A 7370-nucleotide genomic window follows, 5' to 3' on the forward strand; every position below is an offset into this window, starting at 1 on the left:
GCAGTGAAAAGCCTTTCCCCTTGTCCCCTAGAGAGTTTAGATAAATATCATATGTATTATCTCCTAAAGTCTTTATCATTTGACTTTTTACACTTAACTCTTTAATTGTCTGGAATATTGCCTGAATTGGGTAATGACACATCTGTAGTATGTTCATAAAGAATAAGGATGTATATACAGTGTATCTACAATTGAGCACTGTGCCAAGCTTGTATCTGGTGCACAGTACATTTTTTTAAAATTCAACTTTCTTTCCTGCAGCCAGTCAGGGCACATACCCGATCAGTGTTCCAGAGGACAACATCTCTCCTATTAAGGGGCCAGTTTCTGATGCCAGCGCATTCACTGACATGTAGAGGGGAAGGAGATTAAAGAAATGACTCTAATTAATATAATTCTGGTGGGGCAAGAAGACAGAAACTTTCAAAGGAGGCAGTCCTTATGGTGCTTCCTGAGAGATGAATTAAAGTTTATAAAATGAAAGAGAGGGAAATGATTCTCCAGGAAGAGGGGAAGTATCTCAGACAGTCTGGTGTGTTAAGGACTTCTCAGAATCACAGTGAAGTGCTGACACAGCTGACAGGAGGTGGAGGGTGGAAGGAAGACCCACACCGGATAAAGATAGGACAGGCAAACCATGCTGAGTGTTTTGGTCTCTCACTAGTTTTCCTGTGTATGCTAGTGTTCAAGTAGCATGGTCATTCAGACGTTTTTACATTTTCATTTCTGGTACAAGTTTTGGAACATGTGTAACATTTCTCTGGCAGTTTTGTATCTGAACAATTACCCGTCCTAAATGCTCCAAATTATTCCCAAATCAATTGACTATATAATTTCTGGTAATACTCAGATCTGTGGGTTGGAAAAGTTTGCCTGGGTGTCCCCATTGATATTTTCATTTAGGCATGGGTCAGTTTCCTTAAATATTTGGAGAGACCTTTGTAGTATAGTCATGGGATAGCATTGTATCTGAACAATTACCCGTCCTAAATGCTCCAAATTATTCCCAAATCAATTGACTATATAATTTCTGGTAATACTCAGATCTGTGGGTTGGAAAAGTTTGCCTGGGTGTCCCCATTGATATTTTCATTTAGGCATGGGTCAGTTTCCTTAAATATTTGGAGAGACCTTTGTAGTATAGTCATGGGATAGCATTGTGGCTTTGGGACATAGGGCTATGCCATAAAATTACCTTTGCTCTGAAACAGAAAATCTATATTGAAGTATACCAAGATCTTTTTGTTTTTTCCCCCACAGGTTTTTCAAACATATTTGGTACCCTTAGTATTTTGTACCCTTGGCCAATCATGAAGTTTGTTAAAATCCTAAAGCTAATATTCCAAGGCATTACTTGGGCATTATCAGAGTATTTGGGACCTCATCTAATTTGTTCCCCTTCACAGATAGGATTAGGCAGTCTTCATCTTTAATATGCATCTATCATGAATAAAGAATAGATTTATATATACATAGTCTCTTAGGATTATCTGTTATACAGTTGTCTTAAGATAACATGATTCACTGCTCCAATTGAATCTTATTTGAGAATGAAACTGGAGACTCCTTATTTATCATTTACATAGATTGGTTTCCTTGGTCTCTGAGGATCTTTCTAGAAATATAACTCTGGCATTCAGGTAGGCATGGCTGATAGACTGAATTAGGATGGGGGAATATTGGAAAGGTCAAATTATTAGCAATGAACTCTAGGGTGCCTTAGAGAGAATACAAGCTACAGGCAGAAAGTTTGGAAGAAGGAACTGCGCTGTAACAAGGATGACTGCGGGGAGGAGGAGTTCTGGGGATAGACTTCTTGTTGTTATTTGAACCTTTCCAACCCAGCTTTTCCTCTTCCTAGAGGAGAAAGCCTATGAACATGTACAAATAAATGAGCTACCTCTAAAAAAAACCCAATTAAGGAAGAGAGAATCATTTCATTTCTCATTTCTTGGTAGAGATGTTCAGGTCTTAAGCAGAGTAGTAGGCCAGTATCAGTGGTATGGGTAGCTGCCTGAGCATTGGGGCACGTTTTCTGCACATTCATGTGCAAAGGAAGGGGATATATTGGGTGGAGTGGTTCTGGAACCTGTGGCAGAGATGATATGTTTGGATAATGGAGTGTGGCCTGGAGGTGGGTTATTGGATAGCAAAAGTTGGGTCTCAGTTGTTTGTGAATAGTGGTCTTCAATAAACAATAGTGAGAAAGCTGCAAATTGAACTTGCCTGATTTGTGACTAAGGTGTTGGGGACTGATCCTTGGGAACTCTAAAATAATTGAGGACTGAGATGAGAGGTATATTAAAGCTGTGATAACTGAGGTTGTGGATTGGTGTTAACTAATTCGTAACTCTTTGCTGATGAGGCCTTAGAATATTTGAGTTACACACTAACTTGACCACTATCTTGACAAATGTCAATTGCAGTTTTAAATAATGGCTAAGCTAGACATTAACCAAACTGTATAAATCAGACAAGATTTACTTATCTAAAGAAGTGCTTCCCAATTACCTTTACATCCTAGAATGCATAGAAGATGATGTATTTGTTTGTATTTACCCAGGGGTAAAATGGAAGTTTTGGAAGGGAACCTATAAGAGGCTTGGCAAAAATTTTTTTTTTCTTTATGTTATACTAGTGGCTCAGTGCACGAAATTTGTGCTCATTAAAAGGGAATTAGAGGAATTATTTTAACATTGCTATTTGTCTTTTCTCTATAATAGAAGTGTCAGAAATGAAACAAAATTAGTAAAATGTTTATGAAAATCTTCCTCCTGTCAGAGCCTGGGGCATGCTGTGGGACCCAGAGTCAAGTCCCTGCCCACCTGCGTGCACCTTGAAATCATGCGAGACCCAGACCTGGCTGACCCCACCCCTGTCAAGCCCCGCAGGGCGGGGGGCACAGCCTCAGGCCCCCCAGCCTGGCGCTGGGTGGGGGGCATAGCCTCAGGTCCCCCATCAAGCCCTGCCAGGCAGGGAACGTAGCCTCAGGTTTCCCAGCCCGGCCTCAGGTCCCCTGTCCCCGGCGTGACGGTGTGATGGTGTGACGGTGTGATGAACATTTGCATACTAGCTCTTTATTATGTAGGATAATTATGATAGGATAAATAAATACAAAATATTAGACAGCATAAAAATTGAATATATATAAAACTTTCAATTAAATATTTAAAGAACCCTATAGCTCTTCTTTTTCTTTCAATGTTCAACTGTGAAGATTGAGTTATCTTTTTTCTTAATATTTAGGTACAGATTTAATGTAGTCTGATTATTCAAATGAAGACAATTTTAAGAAGAATTTAGAAGCATGAGGTTATGTTAAATATGCATTTGTCTTTCCATGGAAATCCCTACTGACAGGACGTTGGGGAACAGTATTCTCTGGGAAGACTTAAAATATGCTTTGTCAAATATCTTATAAATGTTGGTGTCTTGAATCTGAATGCAGCCAGGAGATGCTTCTGACAACTGTAAATTTTAACAGCACTGTTCTACAAAGTTGTCTTATGCCCTGGAGCCAAGACACATTCTGCTTCCTTTTCCCTCTGAACTTTCTGGGTTAATAAAAACTGTCATTATCACTGTTTCAGCAGCTGACCGTGCTATAAAAAAGAGTGTTAGCAGTGGATTAATTGAAAGGCAGAGAGATATTTCAGAAATCTTAAGAGGAAATGTACTTTCTGGACTACTACAGCCATCAGTTCATGTGGATCAATCCAAACTGGGCCCTCAGATGGCTGCCAGGCTCTGTGTCTTAGGGAACTTGAGGTCCATTCTTCTTTGTACAAGTTTCTTATTCTGATTCTCACTTCAAAGACAGGAGTCATAAGGGAATCAGTAAGAGTGCATGGCTTTCTGCAACTACAATGTAGAACTATGTAGTGTCCCCAAAGTTGAAGGATCAAAGGATCCCTCTAACATCCTTCCCTAGCCCTTTTCCCTACCACGAGAGTAGCTGGATTCTACATCCTGAGACTAGTCTGGGTCTTTGCTCTTCATTGGAAAGTGGTTTTGATTTTTGATGTTTGAAAGAGGTCATGTAGTTGAATGTCTTATTAAGTGGTTTGGCTGTCATTGACTTATGTTTCCCATTTTGATAAGCAGGATTTTCCCTTTTATTTGTTCCTTTCCACATATTTGTCCTATACACTCCAGAATTCTAGACAATTCTTGCCCTGGTTTCTTGAGAGTTTGGCAATGTTTCCTTTATCCAATTTTCTCTTTTCCAATCCTTCAACCATGGGATCTTTATACATTCTTGGAGGACCACTAGCTAATTCAATTAATCAGTATATAACAGATTAATGGAAGATCTGCTTGCTAGAAGGAAGGTATTTACTCATTTGTCTTCTTAATCATCATTTATCCAAGGGAAATTATTCTAATTGTGAGAATTTTAAAAATGATAAGGAGAGAACAATACTATGTCAGGATTCATATCCATTAGGCCAAACACATCAGATTTCACAGGGGTAATATAGATTCCCTATAAGGAATTTTAGATAATAAACCTGTATATTAGAAGTAAACCTGCTTTGGTTCTACCCAAGTCATGAACTAAAAATATCTTGGGAATTTTAGGAAGTAAGAGGATTTGTACCTATGAGGTGACTTTTATTTTTAATGCTTTTATCTCAGAAAATACTAGTTAATATGCCTAAATTATTCCAATTTAATTTTATTGCAATTCTTTGAAAATTGCTAACTCATGTGTACTTTGTATGTAACTTTGATTAGTCAGAAGACAACAACTTATTGTTGAATCATGTCATATATATACTAGAGGCCCAGTGCATTAAATTCATGCACGGGTAGGGTCCCTAGGCTTGGCCGGTGATCAGGGCCTATGGGATCCTTCCAGCTGCCTGCAGGGGCCTTCCTTTGTTCCACGCTGCCCCCTGGTGGTCAGCACACATCATAGCAAACGATCGAACTCCCGAGGGGACACTTTGCATATTAGCCATATATATATGTAATTTAAGAGAGGAAAGGGGAGGGAGAGAGAGATAGAAACATCAATGATGAGAATCATTGATTAGCTGCCTCCTGGGGATTGAGCCCGCAACCCAGAGATGTGCCCTGACTGGGAATCAAACCATGACCTCCTGGTTCATAGGTTGACGCTCATCCACTGAGCCACCCCAGCCGGGCTTGTTGCAAATAAAAATACTAATATTTTCATTTTAGCATTCCATTTTGTTTTTTTTGTTCAATGATTCTTTCTCTGGGTGAATATAGCAAAGCAAATTTAGATGGGGAAAGCCAATTTATAAAAGACGGTTTCTAACATAAAAGTCTTTGTAATCTACTTGAGGATATGATACATACATGAAAAACTATAATAGAAAAGAACCATAAAATTTCAATAACTATAGTGCAATATAAAGCGACCATCAGAATCTTTAATGCATTGTTGTTTTTTTACCCGGCTTCCTCAGAGCCTTCTCAGAGATTGCTTTCAGAGGTAGAATTCAGGGAGGGGAGAGATAATGAAACCAACCTGCAGAGCACTACCCATCTCCTTATACTTTAGCCACGGGAGCTCTACTTTCATCTATTTTACATACGATTTAGTTTGAAAAAAGAATTGCAGGATTAAAAAAGTGTAAGGCTCACTAATTCAATATATTTCCTATTGTTTTACAGATAAGGTAGATGCCTGAAGCCAAGATAGGTTATAGGACTGCCCTACTCTGACAAATTTGCAGCTAAGGGAAGGATTGAATCAGATTCTATTAATTTCCTAGCATTGCTCTAGTGAATGCCAGAGTTTTAAATCAGACATAACATATTTTTAAAAATATATATTTTATTGTTTTTTTTTTTTACAGAGAGGAAGGGAGAGGGATAGAGAGTTAGAAACATTGATCAGCTGCCTCCTGCGCACCTCCTACTAGGGATGTGCCCGCAACCAAGGTACATGCCCTTGACCGGAATCGAACCTGGGACCTTTCAGTCCACAGGCTGATGCTCTAGCCACTGAGCCAAACCGGTTAGGGCCATAAAATACTTTATATACATTCCACTTTATTTTTAAAATGCTTTATATAAATGTGATAGATATTAAAATGTAGAGTGCTTTTCTCACATCTAAAATTTGAGCATTTAATTTTTTCACTCTCCTGGCTTAATTTTTTTTAAGTCATAAGTGGGATCTTTTATTAGGATTTTTTACTTGTCACCATTAAATATCTGACTTTTAACTCGATTCTTGGACTAGAGGCTCCTATCCATCAGCTCATTCAACATTGGCACCTGTCTGATCTCCAGTAGCTTTTCCAGAACTGCTACTTTCATAGTGGAGCTCAATTCAAATTTAGGCTTCTTCAGCATTTTGACTTTTCTAACAAACACATCATAGAGTGGATAAATAGATTGTCAAGCCTTTTCTATGTGTTTTCCAGTGCTCTCTGGCATCAGTTTATTGACCACTTCTTTCAAGTCATTTGTCTGCACCTTTTGGGTCATGATTTCTATCATCTTCTTTAGGATTTGGTGAATCTGTTGATGCTGAGCATAAGAGGTCTTCCAAATCTGATTGTTGGGTTTTCTAGCAAAACCAACACAGAATAGATGAAGCAAACAACTATTAGTAGTCTTGACATCAACATGAACTTCAATCATGGTCTGCCATTTTTGACTATGGAGCACATAGAAATCAGTCAGGCAGTTTTTGCCCTGAACATCCCCAGTAATTAGCTTGAATTGTATAAATGCAACTTCATCATTCTGCAGGTCAGCAAGGCTCACTTTAAAAATATGACCCTTGAGACCATCAGATGCAAGTTTGGTTCCTTGAGTTCTAGTGTTTTATTGATATTTCTTATGTTGAACATAGCTGGTGTGTCATATCAATCTTTCTTAGAAAATGGATCTACCACTTTGTTCTTAGCTCCCTTTTGGCCACCTTTTGTAAGGCACATGTTCTTGCCCAGCACCATGGTGCTGCTCAGAGAGCCAAAAGGGTGAAGGCTCTCCTGGTTTCTTAGGTATAAGTAATTTTTATATAGTTGGAATCATACTATAGATGTATATTAGCATTTGTTTTTTTAATCTATAGTTTTTTTTGAGTTGCCATAAGCTTCATAATTATAAATTTTACTTATTGTACAGTGTCTTATTGAGTAGATATTGTGTACTTTATGTAACCATTTACATATTGTTGGACAATAAGGATATCTTCAATTTTTTTAAAAAAATTGTTGTACTCATAAACCTTTCCTCTCTTTTGGATTATTTTTCAAAATAAAATGTTAGGAATAGTATTAATATATCTAAAGTATATAAAATTTTTTGTGATCCTTGCTACATTGCTTTCTGAAAAGGTGTAAGTATCACTTTACCATAGCTTCCCACCCGTAGGTATTATT

General features: G+C 38.0%; 1 pseudogene across 1 annotated transcript; it reads right to left on the bottom strand.

Annotated features, from left to right (window-relative positions):
* Nucleotides 1-6238: 6238 nt before the first annotated feature.
* Nucleotides 6239-6959, bottom strand: LOC308521422 (small ribosomal subunit protein eS1-like; annotated as a pseudogene). Its single transcript has one exon. The product of its transcript is annotated as a small ribosomal subunit protein eS1-like (transcript).
* Between the last annotated feature and the right edge of the window lie 411 nt (nucleotides 6960-7370).

The sequence above is a fragment of the Myotis nattereri genome, assembly GCF_964212035.1.
Source record: "Myotis nattereri genome assembly, chromosome: 6".
NCBI lineage: Eukaryota > Metazoa > Chordata > Mammalia > Chiroptera > Vespertilionidae > Myotis > Myotis nattereri.